Source organism: Physcomitrium patens, chromosome 14, assembly GCF_059467195.1.
Source record: "Physcomitrium patens ecotype Gransden chromosome 14, ASM5946719v1, whole genome shotgun sequence".
Lineage (NCBI taxonomy): Eukaryota > Viridiplantae > Streptophyta > Bryopsida > Funariales > Funariaceae > Physcomitrium > Physcomitrium patens.
The window spans coordinates 8,189,326-8,202,963 of NC_143423.1; the positions used below are offsets into that span (position 1 = coordinate 8,189,326).

The 13,638-nt window shown below is 34.6% G+C and overlaps 1 pseudogene across 1 annotated transcript; it reads left to right on the forward strand.

Moving 5' to 3' along the window:
- The first annotated feature begins 5,254 nt into the window (after nucleotides 1-5,254).
- LOC112291828 (kinesin-like protein KIN-4A) lies at nucleotides 5,255-13,365 on the forward strand (annotated as a pseudogene). Its single transcript, XR_016506177.1, has 19 exons — nucleotides 5,255-5,407; nucleotides 5,697-5,881; nucleotides 7,813-7,893; nucleotides 8,228-8,278; nucleotides 8,505-8,594; nucleotides 8,819-8,927; nucleotides 9,078-9,114; nucleotides 9,207-9,298; nucleotides 9,490-9,603; nucleotides 9,734-9,847; nucleotides 10,180-10,378; nucleotides 10,541-10,656; nucleotides 10,837-10,935; nucleotides 11,142-11,255; nucleotides 11,369-11,464; nucleotides 11,855-11,926; nucleotides 12,467-12,495; nucleotides 12,678-12,750; nucleotides 13,047-13,365. The product of XR_016506177.1 is annotated as a kinesin-like protein KIN-4A (transcript).
- The last annotated feature ends 273 nt before the right edge of the window (nucleotides 13,366-13,638 follow it).

Below are 13,638 nucleotides of genomic sequence, written 5' to 3' on the forward strand. Positions count from 1 at the left end.
AATAGGTAACTTTTATCTTTGATTTTAAGATTTTTTGATTATCTCAATCAAGCAAAGGTTTATATAAATATAGATCTATAAGAAACATACAACTTAATATGCATCAAAGAAAGAAATGAATAAAAAATTATATTTCAAATTTAATATGAGTGTTTAAATATATTATTATATCTTTTGGAGTCACAAATGTACTATTTGATTTTCAACATCTAATAAATGATATGTCACATTTTTAAGTTTGAAATAAAAAATAATCTATTCTATTTTAAAAAATAATTATACATTCTAAAAGGCAAAGCATGATTATATGTTCTTCAAGCTCATCATGACTTTCTAGCAACTAGACATTTTCAATACAATAAAATTTTGGAGCTAATATCTAGAGATTTTTGGTGGCTTTAAATGTGGAAGATAGTTAAAGACGTTATATAATCATGTGACATTTGTTCAAGATCAAAAAATCCTAGTTATCCACCTTATTGATTTCTTTAGCCATTACATATTCCAAAATAATTATAGTCGTATATTTCTATTGATTTTATTATGTATTTTTTGATTTTAGATTATTCTAATTTTATATTTTTAATAGTAGATCAATTTACTAAGATGGAATATTTTATTATATATATATATATATATATAATTTATTATAAGTAAAAAAACTAAGCTTTTTCTTAACAATATCTATTGCTATCATGGATTATTTAAGTATATTATATTACTTAATAAGATTCAATTTATATCAAGATTTTAGAGAATTCTTTTCAAGATTCTAAAGGCGGATATAAAATTATCTTTGACTTTTATTTTCAAATCGATGGACAAATCAAGCATGTAAATCAAGTTTTGAAGCATTATTATTTTTATTGATATGAATATGATATTAATGAATGAACATAGAAACCAACCAAAAATCTTGCATATACAATGAAGAAGATTGATATTTTTTCTTAATAACTTCCATCAAAATTAAGATAAAGGATAGTAAATCTTTGCTTTAAAAGAATTATAATTTAAAAAAGATTTCATTTGACCTTTTATCCTTGTTTGTAGTTTTTGTATATTTGTAGCACTAAAGAGATAGAGAATCAACAACTAGCAAATTCAACTTAAGAGCCATTATTTGCTAATTTACTAGAGAAGATATTAAGATTATCACAGCCTTTAAGACAACATAATCAAAATAAAGACCTTTAAGTACAACATATTCTTCTTTGAATAAATGGTAAGGTATAATAGGTTTGGTATCACAACTTTGAAAGAAACTTTTGATATTTGATAATTCTATTTAAAGTAGGAATAACTCCTAATGATATTATAAATATTTTATTTGAAGGAAGTTATGAAGGTTTCAACAATGATTAAATAATAGAGTGGTCTTGTCACCTTGGAATGAGATATTATTAGTGGCTACGAGGACCTATCAACTTCTTTCAAAAGAAACAAAAATCAGATTATGTAACAAATATAATATGTTACATCTTCGACTTCTTTAATATGTAATCACTACTCTTTGTGGAACTTGTCTCTAAAAAGAAAAGATAATATCATAGACATACTATTTATTCTAATATTTATTATTTATATCTACTACCTAAATAATATAAATGTATGAAAGTAGGTAAAAATAAATTAATTTGATAATATCTTATGGTAAAGTTTTGTAGAAGCTTCATAGATATATTTTTGTCTTTATACGTATCTATAGGTGATTGATAGGTTAGATACTTGGCCAACAAATTAGCCACATGTCACATGTATTGGTAGCTTGTGGTACAAGCTTATAATATGGTGCACATATATGAAACTCACCTTGCAAGTTAAGATACACGTCTCTCAAATTGGACATGTCTTAAAAGCCTTGTAGAATATCTCCACATAGCTTCTAGTTAGATAGTATGTATGGAGGCAAGAGTGAAGCCTTCTTCACTCTTGTCAATACTTTTTTAGTCCTTATTCTTATTTCAAGATTTTTTAATCTTCTTGTCTTTAGCAATAGCCATTCTAGTTTAATATTTTACCATCTTTAAGTGATTTTTTCGTCTTTTTGAGTGACATACAAATTTATTGTGCTTTTAGTTCTTTGAAATTCATGTCTTTGACTCTAGTACTACATGCCACCTCTTGATATTTTTTTTTAAGTATTTTTTTTCTAAACTTTTATTTTTTATTTTTATAAATTATTAATGTTTATAATTTTTTTTTCTTGAAATCAAAGATTATAAAAATATATTAAATAGATAGTAGATTATGATGGTAGTAGAAAAAATCTTAATTTAGATTATATATATTATTATAAGATTAATAAAGATATGAACTATTTAATCTTCTACATCTATCATCTATCATCTAAAGTCTTTGAATTTCTATGACTTATTTTAATTTAATTTTGTATAAATTATTTATATTATTAATTTTAATAAAAGAAAAAAAAATCTAATTAAGCATATGAAAAATAAGTTCTTAAGTATAATACTTTATTGATATATATATATATATATATATATGTGTGTGTGTGTGTGTGTATGTGTGTGTGTGTGTGTGTATGTGTGTGTGTGTATATGTGTGTATGTGTGATTTGATGGTAGTTTTAATAGAATAATTTTGATTAGTTTTAAATGAATAAAAAAAACTTAAAAATTTTAAAAATTATAATTATATAGATCTTAGATTTTCTTTTCTAGTTTATTTTAATATTAGTAATAAAAACTTAAAATAATATAGTTTAATGTGGTATAATTTTGTGCTTTAAAGATTAATTCTTGTCAACTAAAAATATAATTCTATAATTTTTATTTATTTTATGCAATTAGATCTATGTAGATCAAAATTTATTATCATACATGTAAAAATAAAAACATGTTAGAATAATATTTTTGTATACAAAAACTTGTTACATATCTTATTATTTTTTGATTGATTATATATCACAAAGATGTAGCAATAAGAAACAATAATAATATAATATTTCTAAGTTTTATTTTTCAATAATTTGTATATTTTTCATGTTTATATTATGATCAAGTGTATTATAATCTTATTAAAAAATAAAATAGGTGCTGATACTCAAGATAAAGGTTCCAATACACATAATATTTATGTTTTAATATTTATGTTCCATTAATAATAGATAGTAAACACTAAAAATTTAATACGATGGTCTAAACCAAAGAAATCTTTACATGATTTTATGTTTAAGAAATGGTTTAAAAAATAATAATTAACAATATATATGGACAAGGAATAGAGTAGAAGAACAAAAGTTAAAAATTAGTACAGCCTTAGTAGATATGTGTCACAAAGAAGAAAATACTGATATTTTAGAATATGAACACAATAGTTGTGGTTAAATAGCGTACTTTTTATATGCAATAATTGATTCTGAAGATATTGCACCTCTTTTTATATGAGTGTATTATAAAATTGTATACTGAATAGATTCTCTTACATCTTGTTGTAACATTTTTCTTTACTATATGGCTGTCCTTCAGTGAGGAACTGTACTGGGCTTCAAGTACCACTGGAACCCATTTTATTTTATATGTATGTAAATTAAGGTGAACTTGTTGATGTAATCTAGGATGGTTGCCGCGGTGTGAAAGGGGACCTTTCTTTATCCAGTTGCAGAGAAGATGGCCAGGGTGTGTCCAGCAGCACATTGTTCCCCCAACTGCACCCAATTCAAATACTCCACAAAAGTAGACAGCCTGCCTGACAGGTGGACTGGCACAGCTGGCGGGAAATACCCCTTATGGGTGCCATGTCATCATATTTCCTACTGGCCTGGCACTATCCTCACTGCGGCAGGGGTGTTCCCACCCCATGGATGCACGGTGACCCGGTCCACACGTCGTCGTCCCTTCCACACTAAAGCTTCCCGTGGCATTTGGGCTCTTTCTTGTGTGTGTGTGTGAGAGAGAGAGTTCATTGTTTCGTTGCTCAGCTAAGCTGTGGCTTTTCACCTGCTCGTCTTTCAGGCATAGGCGACGATTTTTTCTAGTTTTTGAGAAATCTCTAAGGGGGGGGGAGACTGGTGGTGGAGGAGATTTCGGTCGGCGTTTATCAATTTTCTGCAGAATTCTCTGTTGGAGTTGGGCTGGTGTTTGAAGAGGTTTTTTGAGGATGGTGTGTGAGGCTCTGTTCTGGCGAGGGCGGTATTCAGGAGTGGCATATTTTTTCCCTGCAGTGTAGAGCGATTTGGTTTGGAGCATCGCGTTGTGAGCAGGATTATTGATGATATGGATGAATGTAGGTTGATCGTGGAGATTTTTACGCTGGTTATGTTGGGTGTGTGGGGCAGCTTTCCTGCGAGTGATTTTTGTTGATGCTCCGGAACGTGATAGTTTCGTCATAGGTTTTGGATCGGTTATGGTGAGAGGAAGGTCAATACATCGTAAGAGATAGGCGCAGATATTGTGTTGCTGGAGAAATTTGTGATTTAGTCGGGCATTGAGTGGACCATGTCATAGCTTGTTGGTCAGCAACTCACGTTGTAAAGTTTGATTATTGCTGGATTTGGAATCTTCTCGGGGAATTCTCATGAAGTGAGAGTTTGAGACCGGAGTTCAATGTAATGAACGTACTTCGGATGACCTCAAGGTCACTCGGTGTTTAACTCATATCTGAGCGTGAGATTGAATTTTCGTTTGAAATTTTGTTCAGACTTGTGAACAATAGATCGTCGAAATTGTGTTAGTTTGGGATCGAACGCTCGTCACTCGCCTACTCTTACTTGATAGGAGTGCCGTATTTCCCAGCGTCACAATTTGGAATTGGGCGCGATTATTAAAACATATTTGGTTTCTGATTGGTCTTTCTGTCCCTTTACTTATTTGATAGCATCGCACATCTCTTATCCTTGTGGTGATTGGACCTAGCATTTGGGATGTAATCGGGCTTTTCCATATAGAGAGCACGGGATTGCAATGTTGCCAACACTTGGGATATTGGGATCAAGCCGGGGATATCGACACAGTAGAAGAGGATCGAAAGCATTGACATATCTCGCGAGAATTAGGAGGAGACGTCGATCAGAATGCTGCAAGGAGTAGTGATTCATTTTTAAAATGACAGCATGGGCTGTTCGTTCTCTTTCTTTGACCTCTCTATCACAGTGACACTTTCTCTACCATTGCCAGCAGTTAATCCTGCTGGTCGATCGCTCTCGTCGTGTTCAATGCCGCTTATCACTACCGTCCAGTTGCTAGCAGTTCTTGAAGCTTAAGCTGTGAATTGAACACAGCTATGGTAATGGAGAGCGGAATTGTGCACGAGAACGACTCATTTTGAAAAGGAAATTATCTTAGACGAGGGCGTAGCAACTCAAGCTGTACAAGTTGCTCTCAACATAAGACCCCTCATTCAAGGGTGCAAGGGTTGCATAACAGTTGTTCCTGGCGAACCACAGGTACCTTTTTAGCACATGCATTCATTTTCATCCCAAGTTCTATTTTCTGCAAGGTCCAGAAGTAGTTCCTGATAAATCTTCCTTATGGATTTCATTTGTCTAGTTTCCATCATTGATTTCAATTGCAGCCCGAGGTTTACGTATAACGTAATAAAAAAATCACGGTAACTGTGATGATTCAATGAATTCCGACGGCCAACACTCGGAACATGATAATGTCTTGTTTGTCTTTATGGTTCCAATTTGTAAGGGAAGGAGAGGCGCTCATACATCAATGCATATGTGACAGGTTCAAATCGGCCATCATTCCTTCACATTCGATTACGTTTTCGGTAGTGCTGCCACACAGTTGCCAGGAATCTTTAAAAAATGTGTGAAACCGCTGGTTGAGGGGCTATTCCACGGCTACAATGCCACTGTCTTGGCGTATGGACAGGTGTGTTGCTACTTGGTACAAAGTATGTGCACATTATAGCAACGAAGCTTGTTCAAATAGAGTTTTCACTTCTGTCCGGTAGTAGACAATATTGGATGCGGAATTAAGCATGTGTAATTATGGATCAAGAACTCAAATGAGATGGAATGGGATCAAAATGGAACTAGACTTAGCAACTATGTATTTTTTATTGTTTTGTACCCTTTCTATTTTTTCTATGCAAATCAAAGTAGATTGAAAAAATAAATGATATAGACATCTTTAGGAGGAAGTTAAGAATAAAGTCTAGCAAAAATTATCTAGAAAAATTAGATATTGATATCCAAAGAGGGTCAATTATGAACCAAGGTCAAAATCAAACTTTGAGGCACAAAATCAAGCTTAGACAACAATTCTAAGGTTCTTTGGAAGATCAGAGAGCAAGATTAGAGAGTAGACTTGATAAAATTTTGATGAGTATTAGTTTTGGATGATTTGGATTTGTGTTGACTTTGTAAGAGCTTTGCATAGTCAAGGTTTATTTTGGATGATTCTAAATTTGTAAAATAAAATGAAAGTTACTTTTTGAAAAATTTCGTAAGTTTAACGATAGATCTATAAGTGAAATTTTGAGAGTTTGTGGATTTATATGTGTTTAATATATTTTGTGAATTTGAGCTGGATCAAAAGGTTGGATTGAGGGTTATTAAGGTTTAAGTGGGTGGGGATCTCGAAAAGTAGAGTTTTAGGCTTAGTGAGGGTTTTTAAGATTTCTTGGAATCTATCAGTTGGATTAGAATAAAAATTATGAATATGGATAGTAGACTTATTTTTCTATATGTATGAGAAATTTGAGATCAATTAAACGGTTTGATAAGGAGATATTACTACTAAAAATTCAACATTTAGATTAGAGAAGGAGGTTGGCCAACATCTAAGTAAATATTAGGATCGATCTTCTTTTTAGTGAGTTCGATCTTCTTCAAAAAAATTGTACTTATTTTCAACTTAATTGTTAAGAGATATGTAAATTTTGAGTTAAAATCAATAGTTCATTCATTAGTTATTGAGGTTTAAATTCATTGTAAGAATTATTTGGGATTATTTAAGATTTGGTTAGGGTATGGTTACAATTTGGTTAGGATTTATTTAGGATTTGTTTTAGATTTGTTTAGGATTTGGTTAAGATTTGGTTAAGATTTGTTTATGGTTTGTTTAAGGTTTGGTTAAGATTTGTTTAAGATTTATTTAGAATTTGATTATGATTTATTTAGGATTTGTTTAGAATTTGATTATTATTTTTTTAGGATTTGTTTAGGATTTTTTTAGGGTCTGTTTAGGATTTATTTAGGATTTATTTAGGATTTGATTAAGATTTATTAAGGATTTAGTTAAGATTTGTCTAGGATTTGCCTAGGATTTATTTATGGTTTGATTAGAATTTGACTAGGATTTGATTAGATTTTGATTAGGATTTAATTAAGATTTCTATTTTAATATTTTATTAAGGTTTCTATTTTAATATATTTTTTAATTTCTATGTTATTTTTTTATGATTCTTTAAAGGATCTCTATGAATACTTTGTGTTTCTTACATAATTCCTTTGAAATTTTGATTAAATTTGATTGATGTTTGATTATATTTGTTAATCTTTAATTGTAATTTTTTTAAGAATCTATTAGAGTTGTTAGGACTTGTTGCAATTTTCTTTTTATCTTCCACACAGACAGGTACTCAGTGCATTCTCAAGCCAAACGCCAAGTAATATGATACCATATGCACAGATTTTCAAAGAAGAAATCCACAATCTTCTGAACCCAAATCCTCCATCAACAGAGTACATTTTTGAAGGAGGATAAAAGGCATTAGCTCGGACAAGCCACCTATTCAAATTCGAGAGACTACCACTAGGGAAATTACCTTAATGAGGGAAATTACCTTAATGAGGGAAATTACCTTAATGGGTGTTACGAAGGCTGGTGTAAATAGTCTAGAGGAAATGGCGACTTACTTGGAACATGGTTATCTTTCTAATACAACTGGAAGCACCAACATGAATTCTCACTCTAGGTTATCACTTGCTATTTTAGTTGTGTAAAGAAGAGTCGTCTATTGCATGGTGTTTTTCTCTGTCATTGTCTAGTAGTCTCTTCGTACCAACAATCCAAGGTTTTGAGCTGCACTATGAAAATACGAAGTGCCTTAATGTTGAGTTATTGTGCATAATAAATATGCTGTCCTTCTTGTCCTGTTGTGCCGCTTTCAAACTCGTGACAAAGAGAGCTGGGAGCTGTGCGGGTTTCTCGATTCTGAGGATCTTGTTTATTTGGATGGCATGTTAACACACTTGGAACTGACCTTTAGAAAATTACGTTCAAAGATGGATATCACATATTTCGTGCAGGTGTAAGGCTTGTGAGCGGGAGAGAGAGAGAGAGAGAGAGAGAAAGTCCAAGTGATGGTTATCACTTCTAAAGCTGTAATGGCCAGTTTTAACACTTGTAGCTGGACCAGGCAGATTTAATGGCATTTATTAATTTTTGGCCTCGCTTCACTTTGCTTTTCTCATTACTTGATGTGCAGTCGATCACATGCAATATTCACCATTACACTTGAGCAGCGTCGCAAATGGGATCCAATTCCTGATAGTGGAAGCCCCTTGTCTGAGGACTGTAGTGAAGACTATTTGTGTGCGAAGTTGCATCTTGTGGATTTAGCTGGATCAGAAAGGGCAAAGCGAACAGGAGCTGGTGGTCTCCGATTCAAAGAAGGTCCTTACAAACGTTTTCCCAGCCGATGTCGGCTTCGTTTGATGTCCCTGTAGTGTCTTTCGGTATCCTCTGCAAAGTGTGTGATGGCTATCAAACCAGTGACATTTAACTTAAGAATCATGTACTGAGTGTTTTTGAGACGAATGCGTCCTTGTATTAATGCATGAGATTCTGAAGATGCCGTATATTGTGGGATAACCTTGTTCACGTGTGCACATAAATAGAGGCCTACTAGCACTTGGAAATGTGATCAGTGCACTAGGTGATGAAAAGAAGCGTAAAGAAGGAGGTCACGTTCCTTACCGAGACAGCAAGTTAACACGATTACTACAAGTGAGTTTGCCTACCTTTGGTTAGGATGGTACGCTTCAGAACCTCTGTTGTACTGAGTTGGTTTTGAATTTTTAACTTCATCTTACCTCCTCCTCTCCTTCTTTTCCTTCTTCCAACCAAGGTAATCTTATTTGTTTATATCGGTTGCAGGATTCTCTTGGAGGCAATAGCAGAACAGTTATGATTGGTAAGTGTGCAATGTATCTGACTTGTGTTGATACTCCTGTTGATTTAGTACGCTTTAAACCAAATCTTACTTGTGGTTTTTGTGGCTTTCAGCTTGTGTGAGTCCAGCTGATGTAAACGTTGAAGAATCCATCAATAACCTCAAGTATGCTAATAGGGCTCGCAACATTAGAAATAAGCCTACAGTGAGTACCTTTGTTATATGACTTGCTAATTTTTCGAAACTTGTATGATTGTCAGTAATATCAATTGCCTTAGTATTGATAAATCAACAAATAGCAAATCTGGTCTTTATCTTTTCATTAAACGGCTTCATTCAGAATAATGCTTTTGTGTGAGGATCTTCTAACAAAGAGCGTGTTTTTTATATGAATAGGACAATCGTGATCCACTTGCAGCAGAAATGCAGCGAATGAAACAGCAAATTGAGCTTATGCAGGCAGAGATTTTATGCGCAAGGGCAGGAGGTCCTTCAAATAATGAACTTCAGGTGTTCTAAACTTGCCTGCTCCTAAATTGAAGCTCTTTGTGTGCTTCGCTTCTTAGTACCAGTTGGTTTTCTGCACCAAGTCTTTGTGGACTGAAAGAGTGGCGTTGTCGAATGTCTCTAAATTTTACAGGCGTTAAAGCAAAGGATTTCCTGGCTTGAAGCTAGCAACATGGACTTGCGTCGTGAACTGGATGAGGCGCGTGATCGTATTGAAGCAGTTTCTCAATGTGCTTTAGAAGCACAGGTATGCTATTTGTTGATTTATCAGATTATTGACCAGTCGTGAGAGGTCTTGTACCATTAGTTTTTTGAAGCTATATTTGATGAGTTAGCATGGCAATAAGACTTGCTATTTTGATGCATAGGTGGAGCGTGATAAGCTGAGAATAAAGCTTGATGAATTTCGAAGTGGGAAAACTTTTGAGGAGCTTGGTAATGGACTTGATATTTAGGTATAACATTTTTCATTTAAGTTTGTGTGGTTGAAGGCACTGTAAAGTTTGTAGTTTAGTTTGATTCAATTTCAGTATTTTCATGTGGGTTGTCTTACCAATCGACTTTGATTCATTGATGCAGGTGGATAATATGCTAAAAAAGTATGTAATTTGGATTCAGGAGTTAGAATACGAACTACAGCTCATGCAGCACGTTAGAATCCCATTAGATACTCCTCCAGGGTCTTCCTCCTCTTCATCATCCCGAAACATTGGGGAGAGCATAGTTGGACCTGGCTTTGGTGTTGCAGGCATTGATGGAGATATTTATTTACGCACTGGTACGAGATTCCAAGTCTGTCGTGATGCTGATGGTCAAAGAATTCTTTCATGCTGAAGTTATATGTGCTTCCTTTGATGCCGGTGCTTTAGATACGCAAGGCTATGTTCAAAATCATTTTACTTACTGGTACCGTCTATTCAACGTATATTGTAATGCGTAGGTGAATTTTCTAGAGTTGATTCTGAATCGCTGTTGAGTGAGTTCAAACGCACATCGTTGCCAGAAATTCTTGACGAAGAGTTATGGGAGATAGATAAATGTCTTGAGCGGAAAGAGGTGATGCTACTGCCTACTGATAGAGTTACTCTTTGTCACTACGCCTCTTGAGATTGCAACTCTTCGCTACCGTATAATCTTCGCGGAGAATGCATATCTAACTGCTACAGATGTCCTGGTTAGGATGGAGTCTTGAAGCATCGAATTCTCTAATTTTTTCCGTACTTGTTGGTTTTGCAGGCAGAGATCAAGTTGTTTGTGCGGCCTGATGGAATACTTTCGAAGTAACTTGTTGAAAAGAAACAGATAGAACTAGAAGACGATAAGAGGTATCTGCAGGTGTGAATCGGTTTCTAATCCTGTGAGATTTTGTGCATTAAGTGCAAAGGATGGACATCGTGCGGTGAAGAGTAATTGCCAATTAAATGGTTCATTTGTATTATTTATTTTTGGTTCACATATCATTAGTTATGTGGAGCCGAAAATTGAGGGAAAACAACAAACGTAAACATTTATTCGGCTGAATGCAATCTTTGATATTGTAGATGGAGAGGAATAATTTGATGTCGGAGCTTGAAAGTAATGTGCATGCCCCCGACAAGAATATACAGAAATTTCAAGAGACTCGTTTGCAGAATTTGAAATTGCTCAAGGCTCAGGTACGACGTGACCCCACAAAATCCTTTTGTCGAGGCGCCCCTGCAGGTCTTTTTTTCGGCATGGCCACATGTTTCAGTTGCATTGAGTTCAGCTTTGTTGCTGGTGGGAGCAGATTGCAGCCTTGAAAACTAAGCAGGGAGTCTGTTCTCAGTACCTTCATCAACAGCAATGCAGTGATGGGGGTGACAAGATGAAATCAGAAGAGGTAGTAGTATTGAATATCATATAATTTTCTGTACAAGAAAGTTCATTACACTATTTGTTGGTAGTTTTGTTCCTATTTGGAACACTCAAACCTAGTTCAATTGATTAAGAACGTCTTTTTCAACTACTTAACTGAAATCACCGTTTGCGGTCTTGACAACAATACTCGTGCTACCTATTGGTGACTAAATGAACTGCTGCAACCATGTTATTGAGCTTAATTCGATAGTAGGATGAACTTTTAGCAATGGCCAGGCATCTCCTGTGACTTTTCACTCACATAAATTTATTTTGACAAATATGGTATTTTTTTTTTCTCTTTTGTGCAGTTGCATTTGCATGTGCACAGTCCTCGTATTTAACTCCCAAACCTGTTAATTTGTATCATGCGTAGGTGGACATGGAGGATAAACCTCAGGAGTTGCAAATGTGGAGGCTAACCACTGGACTGAAGGACTTTTTCCAGGTCAGTGTTGTAACCTGCACAACTATGATGTTTATGGAAGTTGGACCTTTCTTTGTAGTGTACGCTTTGGAGACACACGGGAAGCATAAGATGAACTCAGTAGAATGTGTAAGATAAGTATTCAGCGCAGAAGCAACCTATTTACAAGCTATGCTTTCTTTCCGATGGTCCTACCTCTCGCTTAGCTTGTTTTGTTCAAGCCGCTATAATGACTTGAGAACTGAACCGTAAGACAAACCTGTTCTGCTTCCGAAAACAATAGAGAGGCCGGGAGTGAACTGATCAATTTGAAATTAGGTTTGATTCTTCAGCGATTATGTTATTTATGTAGTAAATATGTGAAGTGGTTATGTGGAATTCTGTACCCATCTTCGATTCGATGATCACTTTTGGTGTATCATGTATACATCACGTTGCAGAATTTTTCTTTTCAGCTATTACTTGACTTACATGGTCACTTTTTATAGATATGCTCCTATATCTCTGTACTTCTTCACTTCATGTGATTACTAAGCGTGTTAATACCTGTTGCATGTGCAGGAATTCATGCCTAGGAATCTTCTGTATAGGTACTTCTTACTTCACTGTCAAATCTATTTCCAATTTAGTTGGATGCACTTTTTTGAAAGCGAAATATGAGCTGATTGTGGGATGTTATATAGCTGTTTAGGCGGTCAGCTTGTATTGATTTGACTTTCGAGCATTTCCGCTTAAAGTCTACTTAAGCTGTTTGAGCTTATTTATAATCCAGCAGGTAATTATGACAGACAGTAGGTGCGGCTTTGCAGACCAGCTGAACGCATTAGCTGAATCAGAGATTGAAGGTACCAAGTGGTTTCTTGTGTTCAGTCTCCTGTAAGATAGATCATGCGAGTGTAAGCTCCAGATTCTAAAAGTTTTATTTGTGATGTGATACATATGATATGTTGTGGTTGTGACATCGTTCGATTAGCTCAGGTACTTCTATATTTCTTTTTAGGTTCACTTTCCATGCTCTGTTTTGTACAAGTCAGTGTGACTCTTGTACATACAGTTGTGAAATACCAAATAGTTACGACATTAAATGGAAAATTGTATTCTGGGCGTATTTCAAGTAAAATGACATGTTGAAATGGTGCAGGAAGAATCTCGCAGCTTGCGAAGGCGAGTCTTCATCAAGGCTGTATCTTCCTGATGCGGAATTCATACCATGTGGGCATTAGACTTGTTGTCTGCGTTTCGTCCCCAAGTTATGGTTGCTTCAAACATCTAGTATAATTTAGTTGAGTTCAATGCCATTCCTCCTTGGTCGTGATTTTCTGAAACTGTTTTCTTTTAAAAGATACTTGTTTTTCTTTGCAGCTAATTGGTTCTAGCATCATTTTGTTGGACAAGGGGAGTTCAATTCGGATGTTGAATTATGACCATTTTCTGGTAAATATTGATAAGACATTATTAAATTGTTGTCCAATCCAATGTACAATATCTTTCTGTCAGCAAGAAAAACTGCTTCTGGGAGTCGCATCTCCATGCCTCAGAAGGCTGCTAGTACGGTAGCGATCTAAGTATTAACATGTGTTCTACATGAGGAGATCTAGGTTGCCAGTTTACCAACCACTAGTAATGTGGCTTAGGGTTTTCAACTTTTGTTAGTAGTGTTACTGTATTGTGGTAGGAAGGCCATTCATGCTCTCCATGAAGGTGCCTCCTATGGTTGAATATAGGGTTTTTGA